At 41.8% G+C, this 27,873-nt stretch overlaps 1 protein-coding gene across 1 annotated transcript in view; it reads right to left on the bottom strand.

Annotated features, from left to right (window-relative positions):
* The window catches only part of OTUD7A (OTU deubiquitinase 7A), a 383,124-nt gene that overhangs the window by 183,013 nt on the left and 172,238 nt on the right, over nucleotides 1-27,873 (bottom strand). The window contains exon 2 of the mRNA XM_018066577.1: nucleotides 10,286-10,413. The gene's annotated coding sequence lies outside the window, so the exon portion shown is untranslated. The remainder of the gene's footprint in view (nucleotides 1-10,285; nucleotides 10,414-27,873) is intronic.

Below are 27,873 nucleotides of genomic sequence, written 5' to 3'. Positions count from 1 at the left end.
GATAGCCAAAGCAAACTTGAGAAAGAAAAATGGAGAGCCAAAGGAATCAACCTTCTTGACTTCAGACTATACGACAAAGCTACAGTCATCAAGATAGTATAGCTGGCACAAAAATAGAAATATGGACCCATGGAACAAGATAGCAAGCTCAGAGATAAACCCACGCACCTATGGGCACCTCATCTTTGACAGAAGAGGGCAGAATATACAATGGAGAAAAAACTGTCTCTTTAGTAAGTGGTGCTGGGAAAACTGGACGGCTAGTGACTTAGCAGTAGCAGCATGTGTAAAATAATGAAATTTGAACATTTCTTAACACCATACATAAAGATAAATTCAAAATGAATTAAAGACCTAAATGTAAGACCAGAAACTATAAAACTCTTAGAGGAAAACATACGCAGAACACTCCTTGACATAAATCATAGCAAGATTCTCCATGACCCATCTTCTACAGTCATGAAATAAAAACAAAAATAAAGGTGGGAACTAATTAAACTTAAAAGCTTTTGCACAGCAAAGGAAGCCATAAACAAGATGAAAAGACAACCCTCAGAATGGGAGAGAATAACTTTAAATGAAGCAACTGCCAAAAGATTAATCTTTAAAGTATACAAGTAGCTCATGAAGCTCAATATCAGAAAAACAAAGAACCCAATCAAAAGATGGGCAGAGCATCTTTTCATGCATTTATTAGCATTCTATATGTCTTCTGTAGAGAAATACCATCAAAATCACAATGAGGTGTCATCTCACACAGGTCAGAATGGCCATCATCAAAAAGTCTAGAAACAATAAATTTTGGAAAAGGTATGAAGAAAAGGAATCTCTCTTACACTGTTAGTGGGAATGCAAACTGATACAGCCACTATGGAGAATAGTAAGGAGATTCCTTAAAAAACTAGGAATAAAACTACCACATGGCCCAGCAATTCTACTACTGGGTATATACTCTAACGAAACCAGAATTGAAAAAGACATATGTACCCCAATTTTCAAGGCAGCACTGTTTATAATAGCTAGGACATGGAAGTAACCTAGACATCCACTGACAGATGACTGGATAAAGAATCTGTGGTACATATATACAATGGAATATTACTCAGCCACAAAAAGGAACACATTTGAGTCAGTTCTAATGAGGTGGACAAACCTAGAGCCTATTATACAGAGTGAAGTTAGTCAGAAAGAGAAATATAAATGTCATATACTGATGCTGGGAGGGATTGGCGGCAGGAGGAGAAGGGGACAACAGAGGATGAGATGGCTGGATGGCATCACCAGCTCGACGCACATGAGTCTGCGTGAACTCCAGGAGTTGGTGATGGACAGGGAGGCCTGGCGTGCTGCGATTCATGGGGTCGCAAAGAGTCGGACACGACTGAGTGACTGAACTGAACTGAACGTATATATATATATGGAATCTAGGAAGATGGCACTGATAAATTAATTTTCAGGGCAGCAATGGAGAAACAGACATAGAGAACAGACTTATGGACACAGGGCGAGGGGAGGAGGGAGAGAGTGAGATGTATGGAGAGAGTAACATGGAAACTTACAATACCATATGTAAAATAGATAGTCAATGGAAATTTACTGTATGACTCAGGGAACTCAAACAGGGGCTCTGTAACAATCTAGAGGGGTGGGATGGGAGGAAGATGGGAGGGAGGTTCAGGAGGGAGGGGACACCTATGGGTGAACCTATGGCTGATTATTGTTGATGTTTGACAGAAAACAACAAAATTCTGTAAAGCAATTATCCTTCAGTTAAAAAAGAGATAATTTTTTTTTAAAAAGTCAGACACAACTTAGCAACTAAACCATTACCACCACAGGTGATTCATGTTGATGTATGGCAGAAACTAAAACAACACTGTAAATCAATTATCCTCCAACTAAAAATAAATAAATTAAATTTAAAAATTAAGTTTGGGAAAATCAGCCCTGATGAGTTGAAATGGGTTATTTTTTCCACCACTGGGGGGAGTATATAGGGTTTGCGGTGAGGTCAGTGGAGAGCCTTTTGTTCAGTATCTAAGTTGTTTAAATGCAGTTCTGCCTCTTGGTATCTTTCATAGAGTCAGACATGCTCAAGTGCACAAGGATGTGCGTATAAGGATGTTCTTTGCAGCACAGTTGGAAATATCCAAAAGGACTGTTTGTCAAAGAGGAATGTTTGCACTACATATGGCACCAGGACATGACCTGTCCCTGAGGTGTCAATATGAACATTTCTCTAAGGCACATGAGAATATTCATGTATTATAGAATAATTAAAACTATTGAAAGGGAAAAGAATCTCATGTGTAGGACAATGTGTAAAAAGTCACAGCCCTCCTTTTAATTTTACTTCTGGCTTTCGGAGCTCTGCTTTGTGCTCACATGATACAATCTACTTGAAGTGTTATTTTCTGCAGAAGCTATTCAATTAGATAAGAAATGACAGGTGGGCTCAAGCCTGGAAACTGTAGGGAACAAGAGAAAGGAAAGGCTCAGTTGGTAAGGCAGTGATGGAAGTCAGAGAAGCAAAGGAGAAAGGCCAGACTGATGAGACCTGGGCAATGCCACCCTCTGTAAGAATGACCTCTGGATGGTCACTAAAGTCCTTTCAATCTTTTCCTCATCTATACAAGGGGGGAATATACCATATCTTTCTTAGAATTTTGTTAAGATTAACTAAACTTAAGTTAAACTATATCCCTCCCTCCCTTCTCTATTTTTGCCTACCTGCCAACCTGACTACTTACCGATCTCTCTACTTTTCAATCTCTTTCCTTTTCTGTTTGGCTTTGTGTCTATCTGATTATATGCTTAGCTATCTCACTATATATTCATATAAATATCTATCTTACTGTCAGCCTACCTTCCTTTTCCCTGATTTTTTGTCTATCTTACTACTATTTATCTAATCTAGTAATTGTCTGTCCATCTTCTAGTCTCTATGTCTGTCTGTGTTTCAATCCATTTCTCTATCTACATATATCCGTCTGTTGGTGTATTCATCTGATTGTCTGCCTTTATCTGTCTATCCACCTACTTTTATCTTCCTCCCTCCCTCTACATCTTTATATCTATCTGTTTTACTGCCTAGTGACTGTCTTTCTGTCAATTTAATTTTTTTCTATCAGTCAATCAATTTATCTGTCTCTGCCCTGACACAGTGATTGACACAGACTAGAGCCTCATTAACTGTTAGTTTATCTTCCTCCTTTCATTTCCCTACACTTCTTTATTTCTCCATTTCCATAAACATCTATTGTTCACTAAGCCCTTTCTCTGTGTTATGTGCAATACAAAATCAGGCTTGGGCTCTTCCTTCAAAGAGTATTCAGGCTGGTGGCCAAAAAGAACAAACTAAAGAAGCAGTGACATTATGTGGTGCTTAGTGCTACAGAGAGATAAGCCTGTCCTACATAGGCATGGAGGAGAGAATTAACAGGGCTGAGGAAGTGATCTCTCACCTGCAGAAGAACTAAGAATTTTGCAAGTGAAGAGGCACAGAGCTGATCTCCACGTGAATATAGGGGGTGGGTGGGAAGTAAGGACAGAGCCAAACAGGTGGAGCAGGATGTGTATAGACCTGAAGATCAACAAAGCAAGGACATATTCCTGAAACAAAACTGTAGGGAGCTCACAAAAATCAGACAAAAGAGACCAACCATGACCTAAATAAATGAAGAGACGTACTACTAGCATGGATTGCAAGATACAGTGCAGTTAAGAAGTCAGTTACCCTCAAATCATCTACAAATTAAATACAATCCCATTCAACATCTAAGCAGGATTCTTTGTAGACATGGACAAGTGGATTCTAAAACTTACATGGAAAGATGAAGGAACCAGATTTTTGAAACAATTTTGAAAAAAGAAAAAAAGCTGGAGGATTCATGCTGCTTAAAAATGCATTATAAACCTACTGTGGGCAAGACAGTGTGGTATTTGGGAGAGGATAGATACACAGATCAATGGAAGAGGAAACAGACAGCTGAGATTTTGGCAAAGGTACCGGGCAATTGATAGGAAAAGGACAGACTTTTCAGACAGCGATCCTAGAACCAACTGACAGTCATACGCAGAAGCAAAGACACAGAAACACCTCAATCTAGACCTCACACCACAATATAAAAATGAACTCCACTTGGATTACAGACCATGTGTGCATGTGTACTGAGGTGTTCACGTGTGACTTTGTGCACGTGTAGGAGTATATGTGTGTGAGCTTCTGTGTTCAGTGCATGAGTATGTGTACTTGTGTTTCTGTTGGATGCGGATGCATATATATGCGTGTATGCATAAGCATGTATGCATCCTTGCATAACTGTGTGTCTGTGTGTTTGTGTGTGTGTGTGTGCATGTTGAAGAGGTCGGGAAAGCTATCTAGGGGATATTTAGACAGAAGTTCCAGTGAGCTAGATATTTACACTTGAAGTTTCCTGCATACTTACAAGAAGTGAAACAAAGGGAGTAGATGTGATAGCTCTTTTACATTAAAAAATAATTAAATTTCACAAGCAAAGGAGAATTTCAGCTTTTACGCTAGAACAGGCTACTATAAAATTCAGTTTTATCTAAGTATCTATCTCTCCAAACAGAAGAAGCCAGTTTACCTAAATGAAGGAACAAACAAATAAAAAGGAAAAAGACATCTACAGACTGCATTGCCCTGGAGGCTCTATAATATTTTATAATAGCTGACATTGAGATAGGTAGATTATTAAGAACCCAATCAGTTTCCTATACTTACCTGACAACTTTATGACCTGAATGTGTTAATCTACTAATTGTATTCTTTGGATATCTGAGTTTCAAGCTTTAATCACTAGGAACACTTATATTGAAATACAAATGCACACAGGCCTGCAAATAAACTGGGACAATCAATTTCGTCCCTGGCTCTCACTGCCTCCCTTTGAAATGAGGATAGTAGCTCCTGTTTTACATGGTTCTAGGGGTGATTACACAACACAGTGCCTCGCCCACAGTGGGTACCAAAAATAGGTTATATACGATTATTACTGTTGTAATTATCTATTCATTTAGTTGCAAATATATTCTTAAACTAATAACTTTAGACACCTAATAAAACCCTCTGGAGTACCATTCTTTCAAAAGATTTGCTTTTATGTCATATCAAAAGAACTTATCTTATACAGGCCTTCCCTGCTGGCAGTAGAGAACCCGCCTGCCAATGTAGGAGACATGGGTTCAAACCCTGGGCTGGGAAGAGCCCATGGAGAATGAAAAGTGGCAACCCACTCTAGTATTCCTCCCTGAGAAATCCCATGGACAGAAGGAGCCTAGCGGGCTACAGTCCACTGGGTCGCAAAAGAGTCAGTCAAGACTTATTAACTAAACAACAACAACAATATATGTTTATTTCAGATTCTTCTCCCTTATAGGTTGTTATAAGATACTGAGTATTGCTCCCTGTGCTATACAGCAGTCCTTGTTGTTTATCTATTTTATACATGTTGTGTGTGTGTGTGTGTGTGTGAGTCACTCAGTTGTGTCCGACTCTTTGCAACTCCATGGACTGTAGCCTGTCAAGCTCCTCTGTCCATGGAATTCTCCAGGCAAGAATACTGGAGTGGGTTTCTGTTTCCTCCTCCAGGGGATTTTCCCCACCCAGGGATCGAACCCAGGTCTCCTGCATTGCAGGCAGATTCTTTAGTGCTGAAACATCTGGGAAGCCCTCTATTTTATACATATGTTGATAACTGTGTGTATATGTTAATTCCAAACTCCTAACTTATCGCCCACCCCCTTTCCCCTTTGGTAACGTACGATTGTTTCTGTGTCTGTGGTTCTATTTCTGTTTTGTAAATAAAAAATATTAATAAATTTTAAAAGGCTGGTTCACAAAAGGTGATGCACACAAAGTTAAAGTTTATGGGGTCAGCTGTCTGAGTTAAGAAAGAAATGACACTTTTAAGCAGAATATATATGTACAACTCCCCTGAGGAAAGAACGATGAAGCCAATATCACTCAAACACTTAAGTGCTGGCTCAAGATCAAATAAGAAGCTTTGCAGCTTTGGAGAGCAGCAAGTTTGAGGTAGTTGATTTCAACATTTTATTTGCTCTGAGGCCAACCCCCTGGGGAGCCACTGACTCCTTGGGCAGCTGGGGAGTCAGGGCCACCCAGCTAGAAAGTGGGAATGAGCACTTGACCCCAAGGCCCCAGAACCTCAGAGCCCAAGAGCCGCTGTTTCCCATTGATGGAAGCACAGCCTGTCTGCCCAGCATCCCCAGCCCACTGCCCCGAGTTTGGCACCAACGGGCAGAGCCAGGTCCCCTGGGGGGACCTCAGGCCCCCGGCTCTGCTACCTTCCTCACGACCTGGGGCGGCATGGGCCCATCCTTCCTGGGGAAGTGTGGATGTGTGTGACACAGACAAACACAGCGCCCTGATCACACCTGCCCCAGAAGAACGTGAGCTCCTGGGATCCAGGGAAGCAGCTACAGGAGAAGACTGAGGCCCTTCCTGTCACGCACAAGGAAGCAGGAAAAGGGAGCGGAAGAGAGGGACTCAGGGTCCTGGCCCAGGGTTGCCGGGGAGGCCCCCCACGAGGCCCAGGGCCTGCCAACCTCAGGGAGGGGGCTTCTCCAAGCCTTCAAGATGCCTCAAGGCCATCTTTAAGCATGCTGGTTTGGAGCACGCCTCTCAAAACTAGGTAACTCAGGTTTTCAAGGGGGCAGAAATTCCTCATGGTGCATACTAGGAAATGAAAAAAAAAAAAAAAGGGCCGCCCTGATATTTCCACCCACGTGTTCAAATGAAACTCAAGTAATCAACAAAGATTTCCAGGATTGCACAGGGAACTATATTCAATATCTCGTAATAACCTATAATGAAAGGGAAGGTAAAAAAATATACATATATGTATAAATGGATCATTGTGCTGTACACCTGAAACTAACACAATATTGTAAATAAATCAACTATATTTCAATCAAAAAAACAACAACAACAACAAACCCAAGTGCTCTCTTCTGTGTCTCTGCAGAAGCAGAGATCTGATTTTCAACTTTGCTCCACCCATCCCATCAAGTTGATGTCAGACCTACAACCTAGTTCTTTCCCCAAGGAATTCATCCCAAAGGGACACAGAGACAGGCAGAGGGGCCCCAGCTCATAAACTGCTAAGGAGGAGGAAACCGGAAGAAGGAGGTGGGAAACTTCAGGGGAGCGTTGGGTTGGGGATGCCAGCTGTGCTGGCTATCGCCCCGGAAAGCAGGAGAACAGGGGACACCACAGAGCCATCCTGCAAGCTCTGTCTGACAAGCAGGAAGCACACTGGCTGCAGCCACAAGCATCCTTTATCACACCAGCCCTCATCTGCTTTTAAGAATCGCAGGGAAGTTTGCCAAGGGGGAGGCTGGGGTTAGCACATGCAAGCTTTTATAAACAACAAGGTCCTACTTTATAGCACGGAAAAATATATTCAATATCTTGTGATACCCTGTAATGGAATAGAATATCAAAAATAATGCATATACATGTATAACTGAATCACTTTGCTGTACAGCAGTAATTAACACAACAATGTAAATCAACTATACTTCAATAGAAAAAAAGAAAGCACTGTGGGGAAGAAAATGAGATGAGTAAAACGTACAGAGGAAGCGTTTTGAAGATAATCTAGTAGATAGAAGTACTCTCCAGAAGCAATCTAATCCATGTCCACATGTAGCTTGTACATCACATGTATATTCACAAGCTATTTCCCTGGTAAAATTTCTAAAACATGCTTAAGGAAGATTCCACGGCCAGAAAATAAAACCATAGGGACTGAATAAAACCAGAGTGACTAAATCGAAACAGAAAGAAATCTAATAACCTTCAGACAAGAAGTCCAATTAGTTATCTGTAACTGAAAGGCAAACAGACAGCAGGCCAGGGAGGTCCAGGCCTGCAGCAGGGAGGAAAGGAGTGTGACTGAGAGTGTGAGGAGTAACCAGAACAGGGGATGAAGTCACCTCATGGGGACATTGTTCGCTGGTGGATGCTTCCTGCCATGAGTTTGCTTCTCTACTCAACCTTCTAAGTGTAGGGACCTACGATTATGAGCACTCAGACTAGGGCTCGGCCCTGTCATTAATGTTCAACAGCCTTTCGGCCAAAGGTCTGAATCAGCTTTCACGGGTCACAGATGAACTCAGGGTTGGAGCCGCACTCACTGGGCACCAACCATCCTTCCTGCCTCTGTAATCATTCCCGGTGAGCGCCAACCGTGGCTCCAGCCCCACTGGACACCGCTCGCAGGACTTACTCCTGTTGCCAGTGTTAAACACTAGGGCACTGAGGGTTGTGAAGTGAAGCATTTGCCCAGGTCGTCTGGTCAGCATGTGGCAGAGACAAGGGGCACACCTGTACAGTCTCATTTCAGAGTTTCTCTTGACTACCCAGATACTCTCTTGTGTGATCTCACAGATGTGGAAGAAGTAAAAAAGGGAGGACTACGTTACAGGGAAGGAAGTCTGACACGCAGATTGAATGATTAGTGAAAAATCATAATATGACCAGCAATGGGTGCTAAAATCGTTGGTGAAAATTATCTGGGAAAGAGAATATTCCTATGATCTCAAACCTCACCCCACAGATTACTTATTAAATAGAAGAAACAAATAAGGTAACATCATAAAGGAGAGCTCTGGCAGAAACCACCTTGGCCAGCTGAACTGGTCACTGCCAATACTAGGTCATGATGATGTAAGTGCGAGGCAAATACACGAGATGTCTACCTGCAGCTAAGGACGAAGGAACAGTCAGACAACTCCTGTGAGATACTCTACAAAACGAAAGGCTTAGATTCTTTACAAATATGTGAACATTGCAAAAGACAAAAACAAAAACAGGGTTGTCCCTAGGACAGCAAGATTAAGCCAGTCAATCCCAAAGGAAATCAACCATGAATATTCACTGCGGGGGACTGATGCTGAAGCTAAAGTTCCAATACTTTGGCCACCTGATGTGAAGAGCCGACTCAATGGAAAAGACTCAAGATGTTTGGAAAGACTGAAGGCAGCAGAAGGGGGCGACAGAGGATGAGATGGTTGGATGGCATCACCGACAATAGGTATGAGTTTGAGCAAACTTCAAGAGATGGTGAAGGACAGGGAAGCCTGGCGTGTTGCAGTCCATGGGGTCACAAAGAGTTGGGCACAGCTTACTAACAACAAAAAGATATAGCTGAACTCAGTGAATGACATTTAATCGAATACTAAATAAGGGAAGACAGTAATAACAGATATCTGGGGGCAACCAGGGGTATTTGAGAAGGAAATGGCAGCCCACTCCAGTGTTCTTGCTTGGAGAATCCCAGGGACGGGGGAGCCTGGTGGGCTGCCATCTATGGGGTCGCACAGAGTCGGACACGACTGAAGTGACTTAGCAGTAGCAGCAGCAGCAGGGTATTTGAATTGGAACTATATATTGGAAAACACTGCTTTATCAGTGTTGACTTCCACAGTGATAATGGTATTATAGGACAGTTTTGAAGAAGATAGTCTATGAATTTAAGAGATATATGCAAAGTATGTCATGATGTCTGCAGCTTATGTACAAATGATTCAGAGAAAAAACTGAACATGCATCCATAACACACACATCCATATTTACAATCCCTCCGTGTGTGTATGTATCTGAGTGTGTACTTGGGTAAACATCTAGTAAGTCTGAGTGAAGAACACAGGTGTTCACTGCCCTCTTTTTCCATTTTCCTAAGAGTTTGGAGTTAATCAAAAGGAAAAGTAGGCAAAAGAGTAAATGAAGAAATTTGTTTGAAGAGTCATAAGGTAAAAGAATTGCTCCTCTCTGATATCAACTAGATAAAAATTCTATTTCTGGACAAGCACTAAGAAGAACATTAAAAATAAAAGCAATTAATATGGTAATATGAGACTTTAGTCTTTTGCCTAAGTTACCCTTCTAATATTTTAAAAGTCAATCATGATACCTACAGATGGCAACAGAGTTGCTTAATAAATTCTGCACTAGCATAAATCAAATTACCTCCTGGTTATTCACTACAGCCATGTTCTTTAGAAGGGTGATGTTCACTATTCTAAACACAAATCTTAATGCAACATGAAATCCATTTCATAATTTCCTCTCAATGGACTTCAGCAGGTAAATTAATGCACTCTTGCTCCCTGGCTTTAAACCTGATTTTCAGGTCCTCTGTTCCCAGGACCACAACAAGCTCTCTTGTTGGAGATGTTGATTGCACTTGCCCCACCCCAGCATAGTCACAACAGACCCCATGAACATGGAACTCACTTTTCAGACACTGCAATTCACTGGAGGTGGGTGGCAGTCAGGCACCTGGGGCAACGTGGCACTGTCTCTGCTGGAAATGGCCCATTGTTGCCCCAGTGGATGGCGTGAGACCACAGCCCCTGAGAACTCTAAAAAAGATAATAATGAAAGAAAAAATTTACATTTCATCAGAAGTAAGAACTTAAAACTTTTTTATATTTCAAATTTTAAAATGATTTAAAATATTTGGTATGATATGAACTTGAAATGGTCTTTAAAAATTGTTTAAATAAGCTTTATTGACAAATAGGTTACATATAATAAAATACATGTATTTTAAGTATATGAAAGTATGAACATGAAAGTCACTCAGTCATGTCTGACTCTTTGTGACTGTAAGTCCATGGAATTCTCCAGGCTAGAATACTGGAGTGGGTAGCCGTTCCCTTCTCCAGGGGATCTTTCCAACCCAGAGATTGAACCTAGGTCTCCTGCGTTGCAGGTGGATTCTTTACCAGCTGAGCCACAAGGGGGTCTCCTGCATTACAGGTGGACCAACTGAGCTATCAGGGAAGCCCCTTAAGTACATAGATTTTGACCAAATGTATACACCTGTGTAACCACCACTGTACTCAAGATACAGAGTTTGACCTTGAAATGGTCTTGACAGTGAACCTCATGCCCCTGCATCTCCCTCCCTCACACACCATCCCACCCTTTAATTTTTAAATAAATGAAGGCATTGAGAGTTAGTTCAGGATAAAAGGAAAAGTCTCCTAAGTGAGTGTCAACTCAAGGAAGTGACTGTGAGGTCAGAGTCATGAGAAGTCCACGGGCTATGCTGATGCTTCAGGATAGGTGCACAGAGAGGCTCACAGACAGAAGCTCGACTTGTGACATCCCATGAGAACCTCAGGTGGCACAGACCACAGGGAATCACAAAGTTGGAAAGCTGTTCATCATCATCATCCTTGCCAGGGTATGGTGTGGTCCTCAGGAAATTCAAGAGGTTAGGCTGATGACCACTCCTTCTTCCTGGTAGAGTTCACCAGGGCAGGGGGTCAGAGTGTCACCAACAGCATCTTGAGTCAGGAGGGTTCCTGTGGACCACACCTCAGTCCAGGTGAGTGCAGGGTGCTCCCCAGCAGTGTTGGGGGGGAGCAAATAACATGAGTGGCATGTTGACTCCTGAGATCTACTTGCTTATCTGTGATATGGGCTTTTCTGGCAGGCATCAGACCCCCAGGACGCTCATAAGCTAGGAGGGCCATGACTGCACAGGTGAGGGGAAGGAGCTGGGTCACACCCTACACACAGTACCAGGACCCCGCTCTCTTCCATGTTAACACACAGGTTCTGGGTGAAGTCTGAGGATCTCTCCTGCATCCAGAGACTGCCTCTCAGGGGGTGCACCCACAGCCTGGGTATGGCCAGTCCAGTCTCTGTAGATCCTGAGCACCCTGGGGCTCCAGAACCCAGGCTGGTTTCCCCTTTGACCTCTACACCCACATGGGTAAATCACATATCCTCATAAACCTAACTGAATTTTTAAATAGACATTGGAAGACACTAAATTCAAAAGAATGAGAATCCATAGCCAAAATCAATTTTGATAAGAAGAAAGTTCTCACACTACTGGGAAAACTTGGATATCCACATACAAAAAAATGAAGCTGGGCCTTTACCTTACACCATACCTTAAAGCATTAGTCGCTCAGTTGTGTCTGACTCTTGGCAACCCCACAGACTGTAGCCCACCAGGCTCCCCCGTCCATGGAATTCTCCTGGCAAGAATACTGGAGTGGGTTGCCATGCCCTTCTCCAAATACTTCAAAGTTACTTTAAAATGGATCAAAAACCTGTATTTAAGGGCTAAAAGTATACTTTTAGAGGAAAATCTTCATGATCTTGGATTTGGCAATGATAACTTGGATATGTTACAAATAGCACAAGCAACAAAAAATTTAAACTTCATTAAAAACTTCTGCACATCAAATGACACAGAATGAAAAGGCAACCTATGGGATGGGAGAAAATATTTGCTAACCATATAGCTGATAAGTGATCGATTAATATCCAGAATATATAAAGAACGCCTACAACTCAAGAGAAAACCCAAACAACTCAGTTTAAAAATAAAGAACTTTAATACCCATTTGTTCAAATAAGATATACAAATGGCCAATAATCACATGAAAAGGTACTCGACATCAGTAATCAGTAGAAAAATGCAAACCAAAACCACAGTGAGATACCATTTCATAGCCATTAGGAGGGAAAAAAACAAACAAACAAACAAGAAAATTGGAACCCTTTTGCACTGCTGGTGGGAATGTAAAATGGTACAGCTTCTATAGAAAACTTCTATAGAAAACTCTGTAATCAAGATGAGGAACCACAAAAAATTAAACAAAGAATTACCATATGATACAGCAATTCTACTTCTGGGTAGAGCTGAGATTTGAACAGACATTTGTACAGTCTTGTTGATCAGAATTATTCACAATAGCCAAAAGGTGGAAGTAACTCAAGTCCGCATCAATGAATGAACAGATTAAAAAAATAAGGTCTAGCCATACAATGAAGTATGATTCAGTCTTAAAAAAGGAAGGAAGTTAATTCAAGCGATATCATATGATATTTACCTTTCTCTGTCGGACAATCTCTAGGTCCATTCACGTTGCTGCAAATGGCATTATTTCATTTCTTGTATGGGTGAGTAATCCTCCACTGTATACATGAACCACATTTCCTTTATCCATTCCTCTGCTGATAGGCATTTAGTTTGCTTCCACGTCCTGGCTATTGTAAACAGTGCTGCAGTGAACACTGGGGTGTGTGTATCTTTTTGAATCGTGTTTTTCTCTGAATATATGCCCACGACTGGGGTTTGCTGGATCATATGGTAGCTCTATTTTTAGGTTTTTTAAATTTTATTTTTAATTGGATAATTGCTTATAATATTGTGATGGTTTCTGCCTACGTCACCATGAATCAGCCATAGATATACATATGTCCCCTTCCTCTTTAACCTCCTTCCCCATCCCACCCCTCTAGGTTGTCACAGAGGCTTTGGGTTCCCTGAATCATACAGCAAATTCCCACTGGCCATCTACTTTACATATAGTAATATATATGTTTCAATGCTACTCTCTCAAATCATCCCACTCTCTCCTTCCCACACTGTGTCCAAAATCTGTCCTTTATGTCTCCATCTCTTTTTCTGTCCTGCAAATAGGATTATCAGTACCATCTTTCTAGATTCCATATATATACGTTAATATATTAATACAATATTTGTCTTTCTCTTTCTGACTTATATCACTCTGTATAATAGGCTCTAGGTTCATTCACCTCATCCACCTCATAGAATTGACTCAAATATATTTCCTTTTTATAGCTGAGTAATATTCTATCATGCATATGTACCAAAACTTCTTTATCCATTCATCTGTCAATAGACATCTATGTTGCTTTTATGTCCTGGCTTTTGTAAACAGTGCTGCAATGAACACTGGGATACATGTGTCTTTTTAAATTATGGTTTCCTCTGGATATATGCCCAGTAGTGGGATTTCTGGATCATGTGGTAGTTTTATGGGGCTTTCCAGGTAGCACTAGTGGTAAACAACCTGCCTGCCAATGCAGGAGACATAAGAGATGTGAGTTCGATCTCTGGGTTGGAAGATGCCCTGGAGGAGGGCATGGCAACCCACTCCAGTATTCTTGCCTGGAGAATCCCATGGACAGAGGAGCCTGGTGGGCTACAGTCCATAGAGTCACAAGGAGTTGGACATGACTGAAACATCTTAGCATGCACGCATGCATGGGAGTTTTATTTGTAGTTTTTTAAGGAACCTTTATACTATTCTCCATAATGGCTGTACCAATTTACATTACCATCAACAGTGCAAGAGGGTTCCCTTTCCTCCACACCCTCTCCAGCATTTATATTATTTATAGATTTGTTGATGGCCATTCTGATCGGTGTGAGATAATACCTCACTGTAGTTTTGATTTGAATTTCTCTAATAAATTGAGGGTCTTTTCATGTGCTTGTTAGTCATTTGTATGTCTTCTCTGGAGAAATGTCTACATCATCCAAGATGCAGAAAACAAACTAGGGGGGAAGGAAGGAGGGATAAATTGGAAGGTTGGAATTGAATGTATACAGTTCAGTTCAGTTCAGTCACTCAGCCATGTCTGACTCTTTGAGACCCCATGAATTGAAGCATCCCAGGCCTCCCTGTCCATCACCAACTCCCGGAGTTCACTCAAACCCACATCCATCGAGTCAGTGATGCCATCCAGCCATCTCATCCTCTGTTGTCCCCTTCTCCTCCTGTCCCCAATCCCTCCTAGCATCAGAGTCTTTTCCAATGAGCCAACTCTTTTGCATGAGGTGACCAAAGTACTGGAGTTTCAGCTTTAGCATCAGTCCTTCCAAAGAACACCCAGGACTGATCTCCTTTAGAATGTACGTATACACATTACTATAAATAAAATGGAAACTAATAAGGACCTACTGTATAGCACAGGGAACTCTACACTGCGCTCTGAAATGGCCTATATGGGAAAAGAACCTAAAAGAGTAGATATATGTATACGTATCACTGATTCACCTTGCTGTACACCTGAAACTGACACAGCATTGTAATTCAACTATATTCCAATTAAACTTTTTTTTAAAGGAAGGAAATTCTTACACTCATTATAACATGTAGGAACCTTGAGGACATTATAAATGAAATAAGCTAGTAATTAAAGGGCAGGCACTATATGATTCCACTTATATGAAGTATCCAGAATAGTTAAATTCTTAGGGGCAGAAAGTAGAATGGAAGTTGTTAGGGGCTGGGAGATGAGGAATTGTGAGTTAGGATTTAATGAATAAAGAATTATTACAATGAGGGAAAAAGTCCTAGGAAGGGATGGTGGTGATGGTTGAATAACAATGTAAATGTACCTAATACTACTGAATGGACACTTATGGTACATTTATCTTATGCACGAAAGTGTTAGTCACTCAGTCGTTTCTGACTCTTTGTGACCCCACAGACTGTAACCTCCGTTTGTGGAATTCTCCAGGTAAGAACACTGGAGTGGGTAACCATTCCCTTCTCCAGAGAATCTTCCTGAGTCAGCAATCAAACCTGGGTCTCCCATAGGGCAGACAGATTCTTTACCACCTGAGCTACCAGGGAAAGCCCCATGTTATGTATATTTTCCCACAATAAAATATTTTCACAATAAACAAACACCCAAAAGAATGAGAATCAAATTAAAGATTTTTCCATTGGGCACACAGCATTCAAAGAGAAATATATTTTAAGAAAAGAGGTGAAGGGAGTAGAATTTGGAACCTAGGACTATATGGATAGACAAATTATCTTTCAAGAAAAAGATGATGTATGTTTACAGACATACAGAGGCTCAGAAGGTTCACTGCCCACAGACTCTTGAAAATATTTACAGAGAAAATACTCAAATAAAAAGAAAAATATATCCAATGGGAAAAGGTAAGACACAAGAAATAATTATTAGTTAAAAGAAATGATAATATAGTATTTTTTGGATTATTAATTAACTGATACTCTTTAACCTGATATAGGATATCTTCTAAAAGATGACAGGAAATATTACACTTCACGGTGAGATGCTGTATGATGTTGAATGCCCTTCCTTGAAGATCATGAATAAGATGTGGTCACACAATCACCACTGTGCTCTGCTGTGTTTAGTCGCTCAGTCGTGTCCGACTCCTTGCGACCCCATGGACTGCAGCCCGCCAGGCTCCTCTGTCCATGGGGATTCTCCAGGCAGGGATACTGGAGTGGGTTGCCGTGCTGTCTTCCAGGGAATCTTCCCAACCCAGGGATTGAGCCCAGGTCTCCCACACTGCAGGCGGATTCTTTACCATCTGAGTCACTAGCGAAGCCCAATACTAGAGTGGGTAGCCTATCCCTTCTCTAGGGGATCTTTCTGACCCAGGACTCCAACTGGGATCTCCTGCATTACAGGTGGATTCTTTACCAGCTGAGCTAGCAGGGAAGCACACTGTCACCACTGTAGGTCACCAATCTCCTGGAAGTCTTAGCCAGAGCACTAAGGATGCATAAATAAGTTAATTAAAGTGAAAAGTATGACAAGTTTAAAAGAAAGGAGAAACCTGCCTTATTTGTGGAAAATATGGCTTAATACATAGAACATAATCTTGCTGATAAATTATTAGAATAAAAGCTTTCAGATACAAAATGAATATATAAAATCAATTCTGTGTGTATGAACCAGAAAGATTTAGAAAACCAAGTCAAAAATGCCATATACAATAGCATCAATATGAAATATACAGGAATGAATCTAACAAAAAGTGTACAGAAACCTCATGGAGATAAAATAGGTCTGAATAAGCGGAGATAAAGATGAGGAGACATTACACTCCTAAAGGTTCACACACATGCCCTTTAAGATAACTGCATTAATATCTTAAAGGACATGTGTGTGTCGGGTGGATGGGTGTGATGTGTACATGAGTACAACTGGCAAATTAATTCCAAAGTATATTTAGAAGCCCAAAGTTCAATGCACATTGAAGATAAAGGATGAGATGGAGAAAGGCCCTGTGAGGTAACCAGACTCATCACAAAATGACAGAAATGAAGACACTCTGTCTTTACAGTATAGGGATAGACACGTAGGGAAGTGGCCCAGAATAGAAAACCTAAAAAAGGATCACATATATATATATATATATGGACATTTGATACATGACAGATGATTTTCGAGAGCAGTTGGAAAAGAACAGACTTTGCTCCATACAATGCTAACACAAGTGATCATGCAAATTGAAATAATGAAATTGGACCCCACCATACCAAGAATAAATTTCTAAATTAAGGCTAAACTATACAAATTCTAGAAGAGAATATGGGAAATTTCTTATGACTCTGAAGTAAGGAAGAATTTAAGTAAGACAAAATAAGAGCATAAATATGGCTAAAATAAATTATAAACTGCTTTGCATAAAAGTATTAAAACTGTTAAGAAAGTGAGTGGACAGACCACATGATGTGAGGAGATACTTACCAGACATATCACTGATTAAGAAATGCTACTTAGACAATTTAAAGTACTCCTAAGATTTACTTAAAAAAGAAAAGGAAAAAGAAAACCCAAACAAACAAATGGGCCATGGAAATAAGCAGAAATTTTGTAGAAATTGTGCAGAAATGCAAGAACAAAAAAGTAAGAGACAGAGAAAAAATTCATGTCAGAAAGAAATTCTGACCATCTAATTTTTATGAAAATAAATGGAAAATAAGATCTCAAAGAGATAATATTTTATACCTGCCAGACTGGCAAAACAATTTAAAGAAACAAAGCCATATATGGACAAGGATACAGAGAAAATCCTATGGACCCTTCTTTGGATGCTGGTCAATGGCAAAGGCAGCGCAGCTGTTTGGGAACACTGCATGTCCTGACCTAGATGAAAGGCACCGGCCTCCCGGGAACTCTCCCACATCCTTTGGGCCTCACACACGTGTGCACCTGAGAGCACACTCAAGCTCCTAGGAGCACAGAAACCACCAGCTGCTCATCAACTGCAGAATGGAATCCAAATTTCAGGCAAAATGAGTGCATGATGGCTACAGACATCAACATGGCTGGATAGATAAACTATACTAAGAGAAAGAACCAAGCCACAGAAGAATGCACACAATCCACTTATATAAAGTGCACACAGCAGGCTGATCCAGGCAGTTTAGCTTGGGAATCTAAACGGTCCTGCACTTAGGATGGTTCTACAATACTTACATATTTTTCAACTTTAGGGTGGTGTGACATTTATGTGCATTAAAGTAGAAAGTGTACTTTAAAAATCTTTAAAATTTTTAGTTTATATTAAAGTTAGTTGATTAACAGTGCTATGTTAGTTTCAGGTGTACAGCAGAATGATTCAGTCATGCATATATATGTATCTATTCTTTTCTAAATTGCTTTCCCAGTTAGCTTATTATATAGAGTGTTGACCAGAGTTCCCTGTGCTATACAGTAGGTCCTTATTGGTAATCTATTTTAAACATACCAGGGTGCACATATCAATCCCAAACTCCCAATCGGTCTCTCCCCACCCCGTTATCCCCCCACCCCAGCCCCCCAGTAATCGTAAATTTAAGTCTGTAAGTCTGTTTCTGCTTTGTAAATAAATTTTTATCTTTTTCAAGATTCCTCATATAAGCAATATCTTATTTGTATTTCTCTGTCTGACTTACTCCACCTAGTGCTATAAATCTCCGGGTCTATCCATGTTGCTGCAAATGGCATTATTTTGTTCTTTTTTACGACTAAGTAATATTCAATTGTATATATGTATCACACCTTCTTTATCCAGTCTTCTGTCCACAGACACTTACGCAGTTTCCATGTTTCGGCTATTGTAAACCACACTGCAATGAACACTGGGGAATACGGATCCTTTCGAACCATGTTTTTATCCAGATATATGCACAGGAGTAGGACTGAAGGATGATATGGTAGCTCTTGAATTTGGATCTTTTGCTGGGCGAGTGATAAACCATATAACCTGTTCTGGAGATGCTGGGCAGTGGCAGTGAGCCACCCCACCATGAGGGTAAACAATCAACACACTTACAACCAGCCTGGACCCTTTAAGTACAGTATTCAACAGACTACATGAGATATTCAACATTTCATTATAAAACAGTCTTTGTGCTAGATGATTTCGCCCAACTATTTCCCTGGTGGCTCAGAGATTAAAGTGCCTGCCTCCAATGCGGAAGACCTGGGTTCAATCCCTGGGTCGGGAAGATCCCCTGGAGAAGGAAATGGTAACCCACTGCAGTATTCTTGCCTGGAAAACCCCATGGACGGAGAAGCCTGGTAGGCTGCAGTCCATGGGGTTGCAAAGAGTCGGGCACGACTGAGTGACTTCACTATAGGCTAATACAGGTGTTTTGAGTGGGTTTGAAGGAAGCTGGGCTAAACTATGATGTTTGGTAGGTTTTATGTATTAAGTGCATTTTGACTTGGGATATTTTCCATTTACAATGGCTTTATCAGGATGCTGAGGGAGACCTGCGTAAACATGGATGATTTAGGACAGTGGTGACCTCTGTGGGTGGGGGAGTGGGCACATCCATGAATTCTGGGTACAATCACGTCCCTCCTGTGGGACAGGTGCGTGGCTGTGTAGTTTATCCTTTAAACCATTCACACAGTTTTCAAAGTACTTGTTTTTGGTCCACATGTTATTGCTTTAAAAAAATAGAAAAAAAAAAGAGAAATATGCAGAGTAAAATATCCTAAAAAGTCCTTATGAAAAAGTCTAATTACAAAGGTACAGAAATCATCCAGGAAACCTATAAAACTCCACTATAAAACAGGAGTTGAACACTGAATAAAGGGAGAATATTTCCTGGACAAGCAGACAATATTGTAATATTAATTCACCTGTAATTAATCTATTAAAACCAGTAAAATCTCAACAAATTTCCAGCAATCTTAAAAAGCCATTTCTAAGATTCCTACAGAAGGAATGTCAAGGCCAGGTGAAAGAAGGCTAGTTGTACCAAATTTAAATTTTACTGACTTGCTTTGGGATGTGAACCTTTTAGTGTAAAACACTACTGGTCTGGACAAACAACCAATTTGTTTCTCAATACATTTGGCCCCAAGACCGAAGGGGAAATAACCAGGTACTAAACTGAGTTACAGACGTAGACCCGCTAGTGGACAGTCTGGGCACAGCTCTGGGAGCCCCAGCACTGGGTCCTGGGCCCACAGGAGCCCGAGCCAGGCGCGGAGGCAGGAGGGCAGGGACCCACAGAGGTGGGACTACATGGGGCTGATGAATTCTGCTCTCAAGCCAGGGAAACCAGAGAAAGGAGACTTTGCCTGTGGTGTTAGGGGAGGTAAAAAGTCTCCCACAGTAATACTGCAGAATCAGGGATTCAAACTATTATATATGGAACGGATAAACAACAAGGTCCTACTTATAGCACAGGGAACTATATTCAATATCCTGTGATAAACTGTAATGGAAAAGAAATATATATATATATGTATAACTGAATCACTCCACTGTAATGTAATACAACCTTGTAAATCAACTCCACTTCAATAAAAGAAATTAAATATTTTCAGAATCAGGGGATCTTTCTCTCCCAGATTCATCGCCCACTTCATGCTAGTGGATGCCACAGAAACTCTAGCAAAGCTGATAATGATCATGATTTTTCACTGCAACTCCTATTTACTGAGCACGTACTACGCACAACGTAATAGGCTGAATGTGTTACAGGATTTCCTTTAATCCCACGAGAACACTGAAAGGGAGGTCTCCCGTCCCGGCTCAAATGTCTGTTCTCAAACTTCTCTGAGCCTCCCAACATCTCCTGTGCAGGGCTCCCAGCCTGTGTTCCTGGGATGCCTAGCTCACTTGTAAAAATACAGGGTTCCCCTCCACACATAACCTTCACCCACTGGCTTTATTTCTTAGTCTTTTAAGAGTTTTAAAAGGAAAGTGAATGTCTATGAAATGGGCTTTAATTCACACACACCAACTACTCAGATCTTTTGTCACTCAGGAAGGCAAAGTGTGGAGACCTTGATCCTCCTGGGATGCAATTTGATTTCCAGTTATCAAAGGGAATCAACACTTGCAGCATGTCCTGGCTGAACTTTCAAGACATTTAAATTCAGGATAAGTCTGTAACAACTTCTGGAAATAAAAGTGAGATTCTCTTTTTGTACCGGAAGATATTGCAAGCACAGAATATGTTTGCAATAAATTATGTAAAGTTTTGGGAGGCTGAAGTGCTTTTCAAAATCCGAGAGAAGTGCAAGAAAATTGCAGTGATTTAAAAACAAGTTTAGATCAACAATACAGTGGGGGGAAAGAAAGGTTATCAACCAAAAGGAAGGATGCTGAAGCTTTGCGTGCACTTTAGTTCTGGAAGACATGTTTCTGAAATCAAATAGCCATTTTAGAGCCATACTGTTGTCTTGAAAGGCAGGATGTGGCTGGCTTGGACATGGTGATGGTGACACCCTGGAAAGCCATTTCCACTCCATTTCATCTATTACCATGGTTGGCTGGTCCAAGGGTCCCTGGTGGAGACTGATGGGGAGGGGCCTCTGAAAATACTCTGGGGACAGAAGGGAATGCATGGCTGTAAAGTGACATTATTCTAAAGTAAAATATATATGCATAGAGAGGGGCTAAAGATGAAAGAAGACCAGGCATGCTCCCAGGCCTGACTGCTGGCAAAAAGCAGGTAAAAATGAGTTGTGGTCACCCAGTAGGGCAGCCAGCCTGGCAGGTGCCCAGAGGCTGCCTGAGAGACTCCAGGTGGTCACAGGCAGGTCACCACTCATAGGGGCTCTCTCTGGCCTTCCCTGGCATGGCTTCTTCCCTCAGACCACCCAGATCCTGCTGCCTCCCACCCTACTTAGGTTTCGCTGTTTTTTTCCATTGGCTTCCATTCTGCTTATCCCAATGTCCTTCAAGTTCCTTATCCTGAAAGAAATCTTCGCAGATCTCTCAACCAGCAAACTTTCCCTGAGCACCTCCTTTGTCAGGAGTTGCAGGAGGTGGGGTACAAGTAAAGCAATTGGTGTTTGCCCTGAAGCCCTGCAGTCTCGAAACAGGAGAAGGGCTAGCAGTGCAGGGCCAGCAGGGCAGTTTGCTCCCTGCTGAGCCTCAGAGGCCGGAGAAGAGCCAGGAAATGCTGGACTTGGAAATTCACCCTGAGCAATTCCCAGGCAGGGAAGTGGCATTTGTTGAGTGACTGCTCTGTGTACCTGGACCAGGTGTTTGTGACTTTCTCAGGGAATTCTCATGACTGCAGCTGAGGAGAGTGCTGGGGTAGTGGGAGGACACAGACCTGTCCTTTCAGTGCCAGAATTCCAGTGAATTCTCAGCAGGGCAAGGAATTCTTTGCAGACTGCAGCTGCAAAGATGATGCCCTGCACGTGGAGACTGCAGAAGGATCCAGTGCATCTTTAGTGTGCAGTGTGTGGGGGGTGGGGAGGTAGGATGGGGGCTTCTCTGTAGTGGGGACAGTGCTGGGTGCTCTGAGACCACACAGGATGTTGAGAATGCAGGCAGCACATGAGTAGTGGCACAGTCCTGGCAAGTCACATGCAGAGTTTGCCATTGGTGGCATCACCAGGGAGGAAAGGGAGCCCTGGTCTGCTTCCCAGGGTCTGAAATCTCCATGCCCTTCTCTAATGCAGAATCCAAACCTCAGAAAGTGAGGCTGTGCGCCTGCACTGTGGCTGCTGGCTCACCCACTCACGGGTCACATGTCCTTGGTACCATCTGGGTGTGGGAGCCACATGCCTGCTGGGAGAGCTGGCCAGGCAGCTCCATAAGAGGCAGAGAACTCAAGGAGGAGATAGCCAAGTGGCTCAGCAGGATGGTTCCAACAGAGCTGCTGGCCCAAGGAGTGTCCACCACCTGAATTACACAGGATACGAGAGAATGATGGAGAGTTGGGGGCAGCAGCCTCTGCGGCCTGGAAGGCTGGATGTCCTGGTGACTGGGCCAACTCAGAAAGCCTGGGGCCAGGCTGCAATCCTGACAGTGAAGGCAGCAGAGAGAGGAGGAGGGAAATGAGCGGGGAAGAGGTAGTCTGTCTAGATGCTGGTGAGAGGGGCAGGGGAGGGGCTGGGATTCCATCACAGGGCATGGGGATCTGGGGGGACTGTTCACTCCTCTTCTGGACAGCTGTGATTTCTAAGATTGTAATGAGGTTTCCCAGCCCTCCCTACCCTCTATGCCCTCCAGCCCCTTAACGTTTCCTCTTCCTGGGTCCGGGAGCAGGACCAGGCATCTGGGCCAGGAGGAGGGGTCCCTTTCCCATCTTCTCTCCACTCCAACCTCTGCTCAGATGAAGGGTATATGAGCAGCATACTAACTAGGCTCTATGCAAATCAAGAGTTGAGGACCCTGGTTGTAGGAGATTCTCAGCATGCAAGCCCCTTCTCTTCAGAGAGTTCAAAATCACCTCCTGCATCCATAGAAGCTGCTGGGTCTGACACCCCTCATCAGACTGTGGGTCAGTGATAAATGTACTTGTGAAAACACAGGCAATGTTCGTAACACAGCACAACCCCACCGGATGTGCTGAGCTCAGGCTACGGGAGTATCTCTGACCAGGGGTGTGAAGTTTGACTGCGGTCCAAGTGGCACTAACTGGGCAGTGGACTAGGTCAGGTCAGGATGGGGTCAGGTGAACCTGGAAGCTGGGGGAGGCAGATGGCCCAGGTCTGAGTGGACAGGGTTGATCCCTGCCCCTGGAAGAGAAGGTCCACTCATGGGCAGGATGCCAACTCAAGCTGGGCAGGGCAACATCAAAGCATTGCCTGCCATCCACGTCAGCCATGGCAGTGAGGCAGGCAGCCCTAGGGAGCAGGAACAGGTGACTGGGGGTTCAAGCAGGGATCCCGACTCAGGGACAGAGCCTGACCGCAGCCTTGACTCCTTGCTGCTCCAGCTCAAGGTGGTTCTGGGGCTTGGAGCCTTCCTGGCCAGGCCAGCCCTCTTGGGGAAGGGCCTGCTGGACCAGGCTGTGCTACCACAGAGCATATGCTCCATCCTTAGATTTCACAATAATCATGTGCTTCTAGAGATAATATGGCCCCCTTCATGCCGACTTCTTCTGAACCCAGAGGAGTTAAGTAACCTGCCCAGGGTCACACAGCAGTAAGTCACTTAGAATCAGAATGCAAGGTCAAAGCTTTGACACTGTGCCACTTCTTCAGTCGCTCTGAGATGCTGATGATACTTTACTCTGCTTTTTGAAGGCCACAGTCAGCTCATCCCCATGTTTACTGGTCATCCCCATGTTTACTGGAGCCCCAGAGGCATTTTGCCTGCCTGAAAGTCCTTCTGTGATAACCAAGCCCACAGGCCTATTACTGCTCCTCCAGAGAGGTCTTTGCTTTGTCTCTCAACAACAGCAGCCAAGCCTTTTCTCTCTTAACCTTTTCATTCTCCACCAGGTACGTTTTTTATTTCAAAATGGTAGAAATTATACCATGACAATTATATCTCTTATTCAAGATGACAAGCCAAGAACTCTTCAGGCATGATCTGGCCCACAGGATAGAAAAGCTCACTGCTATGATTAGTTGGGACCCATTTCTCCCATTCTATTTACTATAGCTTCAGAAATAGGCATAAAGTTATTGGTTAAGAGATGGCTCAGTGGCAAAACCAATACAATATTGGAAAGTAATTAGCCTCCAATTAAAATAAATAAATTTAAATTTAAAAATTATTTATTTAAAATTTTTAATTAAAATTTTAAAAACTTATTTTATTTTTACTGAACAGTTGATTTACAATATTATATTAGTTTTAGGGGTACAACATAGTGATTCAATATTTTTATAGATTATATCCCATTTAAAGCTTTATAAGGTAATGGCTGTATTTCCCTTTGCAATACAATATATCCTTGTTGCTTATTTATTTTATACATATTAGTTTGTATATTTCAATCCCCTACCCTTATCTTGCCCCTCTCTTCCCCGCTCGCTACTGCTAAACACTAGTTTGTTCTCTACATTTGTTTCTGTTTTGTTATGTTCACTTTTTGCTTCATTTTTATATTTCGTATTTCAGTGAGAACAAGAATATTTGTCTTTCTCTGTCTGACTCACTTCACTAACTATGATACCCTTTAAGTCCATCCACATTGTTGCAAATGACAAAATTTCATTCTTTTTTACGGTTGAGTAATATTTCATTGTGTGTGTGTGTGTATACACCCTCCACATCTTTATCCATTCATCTGTTGATGGACATTTAGGTTGCTTCCATATTTTGGCTATTGTAAATGCTGCTAAGGAAGCTGGGGTGCACATATGTTCTCAAATTACAGCTTTCTTTTTCTTTGGATATATACCCAGGAGCACAATACTGCATCATATGGTAACTCTATTTTCAGTTTTTCGAGGAACCTCCATACTGTTTTCCATAGTGGCTACACTAATTCATATTCCTACCAACAGTGAAAGGGTTCTCCTTTTGCTACTTGGTTAAACAGCTGTTCTTTGCTTCTTTGATTTTATCTTTCAACCTAAATTTACTATTTCATTGTCATCAGTACTGAATTTCACTGGACTATATTTAGCACACCACAACTCCTGCCCATCAGAAGTCATCTGGACTACTTCCGGTTTTACTTGCCAGCCTAACTAGCATGTTTGCCTACCCGTCCCACAGCATTTGTGAAACAACTAGACGAGAAGGAAAACATGGCCTCACAGCAAACTATTAAAGGACCATTTCTAGGATTAGATAAATGACTAACAGGTAGGTGGCTCAGTTGGTAAAGCGTCTGCCTGCAATGCGGAAGACCCGGGTTCAATCCCTCAGTTGGGAAGATTCCCTGGAGAAGGAAATGGCAACCCACTCCAGTACTCTTGCCTGGAAAATTCCATGGACAGAGGAGCCCAGTAGGCTACAGTCCATGGGGTCACAAAGAGTTGGACACGACTGAGTGACTTCAGTTCAGCTTCACTTCACTGGTCATGGTAGTTGACAATGATGAATCAAGGTTACATTTTTCCATCATTATCACAGGACGGCCATGAAAAATTTACAAAAGCGGAGAATTATAGCTTGAAGTGACTTTAGAAATAACCTAAAACCCAATACCTTCATTTTACAGATGAAAAGCTTGACCCCAGAGGTAAAGTGGCTCATCCCTGATTAACAAGAAGTGCTTGACAGTTTAGGGATCTGAACCCAAATCTCCTGATTCAAGTGCAGTTTACTGTTTGTTGTTTTTGTGTATTTTTATTTAACTGCTATATTACCATTTCCACAAAACTCTATGCAGAGAGAAAATGAAATAAGAACTTCCACTTGCTTTCAGCAACATCAATTCAAGTTGCCCTCCTTCCTCTGGTCATCTGTCCCAGAACATGATGTTACTTGGACATCACTGTCATAATTTTACAGAATCAAATTTTTATTCTTCCTCTTAAAACTCCTAAAAATCCTTTGGGTACTATAAGAGGAAAATCTCCTGGATACATTGCTGATTTCACACATTAATTTCTGCATATCTGTAATCAGAGGTCCTTGTGAGAGTGTACTTCAGTTTCTATTTATCCATAGGTATGGTGTAGGAAGAAGGATTACTAATTTCCTTCCTAATTTATACCAAATGATGCTAAAAACTCATTAAGCACTGTTTCCCCACTGGAGTGTGAGAGCACAAGGTTTAGTCTGGCATAGGGCACCTAAGTGCCTCATCCTGAGAGTTGGCGCCACCGGCCAGCTTGTGTCTTGTGTGTCAAATTTCTATTCAAGAGATTATGGAATGTGTTTTCTACTCTTGAAATGATGCAGCATACAGGATGCTTGGGGCTGGTGCACTGGGATGACCCAGAGGGATGGTACGGGGAGGGAGGTGGGAAGGGGGTTCAGGATGGGGAACATGTGTACACCTGTGGTGGATTCATGTTGATGTATGGCAAAACCAATACAATATTGTAAAGTAACTAGCCTCCAATTAAAATAAATAAATTTAAATTAAAAAAAGAAACATACCTTCAAGGAATTGTGACTTTTGTTCAAAAACTGTTAACGTTCTAAATTAAATGAGAGCACATGCATAAAGTAGAATATAGAGACACTAAAATTGCATTTTTGAAGTTTTATATGCCATGGGAAAACACTAAAGAAGTAAAAGATAATATGAGAAATTCATATATTGCATCACCTCCCTGATGGCTCAGTGGTAAAGAATCCGCCTGCAATGCAGGAGACACGGGTTCAGTCTCTGGGTCAGGAAGATCCCCTGGAGGAGGAAATGGCAACCCACTCCAGTATTGTTGCCTAAAGAATCCCATGGACACAGGAGCCTGGCAGGTTACAGTCCATGGGGTAGCAAAGAGTTGGACATGACTGAAGCGACTTAGCAGGACCAAGAATGTAACAGTGTAGACATAAAAGACCAAAAGAAAATATGCTACAGTCTTATCATGTAGTCAAATCTGCCAATCCCTTTCTTTACCATTCTGAGATTTCTGTCTGACTTAAGAAGACCTCCCTGGATGGTCTACTTTTATTTGTGTGATCTGACTTTTTACTCAGCACTCCAATGTAAAACTCATCTGAAATTTAATCTTTCATAAAGCATATTGTTGCCATCCAGTTCTATTTTTCTCCAACATCACTGATTAGGGCAAAATATTAATTAAATATGCCATCTTTTCCCACTGAGTGAAAATACATCTATGCTTCAATCTGTTTATAAAATCGCCTTTTTCAGTGATTTTTTCCCATTCTGTGCCAAAGCTATACTGTTTACCTAGTATAGTTACATAGTACTTTTAGTATATGAAACTAGTCTCATAATATTCTTTTCCAAGCATCATCTCTTGCCAATATTTATGGGTTTGAACTCAGCTAAAACAAAAAACTTAAGGTACTGATTAAAACTGTATATTACACTTATATATTAACATCAAAAGGACTGATGTCTTCCAATATAGTTTCCCCATCTACACATGTAGTATATATCTCATCAGTTAGATTTTAAGTTCTTTATTAAAAATTTATA

This window comes from Capra hircus, chromosome 21, assembly GCF_001704415.2.
Source record: "Capra hircus breed San Clemente chromosome 21, ASM170441v1, whole genome shotgun sequence".
NCBI classification, from domain to species: Eukaryota; Metazoa; Chordata; class Mammalia; order Artiodactyla; family Bovidae; genus Capra; species Capra hircus.
The sequence above is the reverse complement of the archived record's forward strand: the minus strand, read 5'-3'. Positions and strand labels throughout refer to the sequence as shown.